The sequence below is a fragment of the Bos indicus x Bos taurus genome, unplaced genomic scaffold (genome assembly GCF_003369695.1).
Source record: "Bos indicus x Bos taurus breed Angus x Brahman F1 hybrid unplaced genomic scaffold, Bos_hybrid_MaternalHap_v2.0 tig00003865_arrow_arrow_obj, whole genome shotgun sequence".
In the NCBI taxonomy this organism is placed as follows: Eukaryota; Metazoa; Chordata; class Mammalia; order Artiodactyla; family Bovidae; genus Bos; species Bos indicus x Bos taurus.
Window position 1 is genome coordinate 20,995 of NW_020867749.1, and position 2,539 is coordinate 23,533.

The window sequence follows — 2,539 nt, forward strand, 5'->3', positions numbered from 1 at the left end:
AAGTATAGAAATAAAGAAAGTGAAGTCTCCGTTTCATGTCTGACTCTCTGCAACCCCATGAAGTGTAGCCCACCAGGATCCTCCATCCATGGAATTTTCCAGGCAAGAGTACTTGAGTGGGGTGCCATTTCCTTCTGCACAGGAAAACAGTGGGCAGTTTCAAAGCCCTGGAAGGGCGAGGGTGGGGCTGGGGAGTGGGTAAGCTAAGGTTCCGCAAGAAGTCTGTGCCCCTGCCAGGGGAAACAGGCAAGTCTGTGCCCCTTGCCACACCCCTGCCCACCAGCTGAACTGACTGCCAAGGAGAAGTTTGTGGTTAAAAGGGCAGCAGGAAAGCTTTTCCTGGGGTTTCCACAGCCTCATTAGCATACAAGTGACTGCCCCTGCTTTGTGCTATAAAGGCCACTCCCATGACACACAGGGAAGAGGTTCAGTTAACCAGTTCCTAATAACCAAATCCACAGCCAGCGCAGAAATCCTCCCGGAACCTGGGACCTTTTTAAAGCGGCAAGAGCAGCCTCTTCTCTAGCATCAGCCGCAGAGCTCGGGACGCCAGCATGAGGCTCCATCACCTGCTCCTCGCGCTCCTCTTCCTGGTCCTGTCTGCTGGGTCAGGTGAGCTCGTGGGAGCCCCAGGGGGAGCCATGGGCTCTCTCTCCTGTTTCTACCTCCTTCTGTCCTGCTACCCCCATCTACACGTGGTCAGACTAAACCCACCATATTTGGTGCTTCTGAGAAGCCAGCGCTGAGTCCTCAGTAGCAAGAGGGTTCTGAGAACTGCCCTGCAAAATTCCAGGTTGTTTCTAAGCCACTCTAGCGAGTCAAGCTTCTGAGCCCGTCTCCTCATTGGTTTCATGAGGAGGAAACAGAAGTTGCCTCTGTTAAGTGACTCTCCTTTTTTTCTTTTTCATAAAAGCAAGAAATTTGATTTTGTCCCATGACAGAAGTACAGAATGTCTCTTTATAAATCTTTCTATTTGAAGGGTGGTGGCTCTGGGTGACCAGACAAGTCCAGAGGAGAGTCAGGCCGAGCCTGGGCTTCAGGAGCTCCCTTTGCGATGCTCCGTGCTGAGTCTCCTCAGCAGGAAGGTCCTCCAGGACACATCGCTGACGATGCAACCCTCTCTCCACAGCTGGGAGGCAGCACATCCAAAGCAGTGTGCAGGATAGGCTGTCTGAGTTTAATCTTACCCTTGATATTTCCGGAAATGGGATGAAAATATGTAGGAAGGAAGGAGGGAGAGAGGGAGAGAGGGAGAGGATGCAGAGACTGAGACCTGAGACAACTGATTAGATGTCAAAATCAAATTGAAAAGGCCTTGTTTGATCAGTGTTGTTTAAGACTGTAACCCAACTCTTAGTCCAGTGGCAGGGAGAGGACGGGGGTGTAAGGAGTGTGGCCCGGGTTCTATCCCTGGATGGGGAACTAGAGAGGGACCAAAGGTGCCTTGTGGTCAAGAGGAAAAAGGCGTGTGAGGAAGACGGGAAGGTGGCTGGTCGGGAGGAAACCACAAAGGGAGGAGGAGAGGGGTTGAATCGCACCAGCGCTGAGAGCGTTCTGAGTCAGTAGAGACGATGATACAAAACTTTTTTTTTCTGAACCATTGTCACTGTCAGCTGTAAGTTGCTTTGAGAATAAGTTCTCTTTAAACAGTTCTTACACTTTCAGCTGCATCTTTTCCTCCTATCTCAGCTGCACTACTTGACTGACTCCATGAGTTTGAAAAGTAAACAGTGAAAATAGAACCTACAGGCCGCTTCTGACTCCTGGTGGAAGGTGGATGTAGCAGAGCTTCCCGGTCTTTGCCCTCGTGGTGGACACAACCAGGGTCCTCACACCCCAGTCCCTCAGCCTCTGGTTCTGGAAACGTGAGGGTCCACCAGAGCCTGGGCAGGGCCAGTGTCTGTCTGGAAGCTGGTCAACGAGGTCCTGGATTCACATCTTGTTGTCACGAGGCCATGTCCGCATCTCAGCACAGAAAGCCCCAGGGCCTCGCTCAGAGGGGACACAGCTGGCCTTCTCGAGATGCCGCTTTCCTGCTGACACATTTTTCCCTCTTCCTTCTCTTTTTAGGATTTACTCAAGGAGTAAGAAATCATGTAACCTGCCGTATATATGGAGGCTTCTGTTTGCCGATCAGGTGCCCTGGGCGCACGAGACAGATTGGCACCTGTTTCGGGCGCCCAGTAAAATGCTGCAGGTGGAGGTAAAAGAAGACGAAGATGCGGCCGGGACCGATGCGGAGACTGAAACTGCGCCCTTCGACAGAACGTCTAAAATTTAAACCAGAATAAATTTTGTTCAAAGTTAAAGAATCCAATTATGTAAAGTTTAAAAATAAAATAAAATTTAAAAAAAAAAAGAAAACAAAACAAAACAAAAAAAAAACAAAAAAAAACAAAGTTAAAGAATCTTTCCCATTGGTCATTGAGGTTGTTGTGTGGTGTCTGATCCCAGGCGAATTCTGAAATCCCTGAGGATGCTCTCTGAGCTCCCCATGCGGACCATTGGGGAATTGTGTTGGGGTGCTCTGTGCTCCCA

General features: G+C 49.9%; 1 long non-coding RNA gene across 1 annotated transcript; it reads left to right on the forward strand.

Moving 5' to 3' along the window:
- Positions 1-405: 405 nt before the first annotated feature.
- LOC113889173 lies at positions 406-2,315 on the forward strand. Its single transcript, XR_003510164.1, has 2 exons — positions 406-612; positions 2,072-2,315. It is a non-coding gene; the product is annotated as an uncharacterized LOC113889173 (long non-coding RNA).
- The last annotated feature ends 224 nt before the right edge of the window (positions 2,316-2,539 follow it).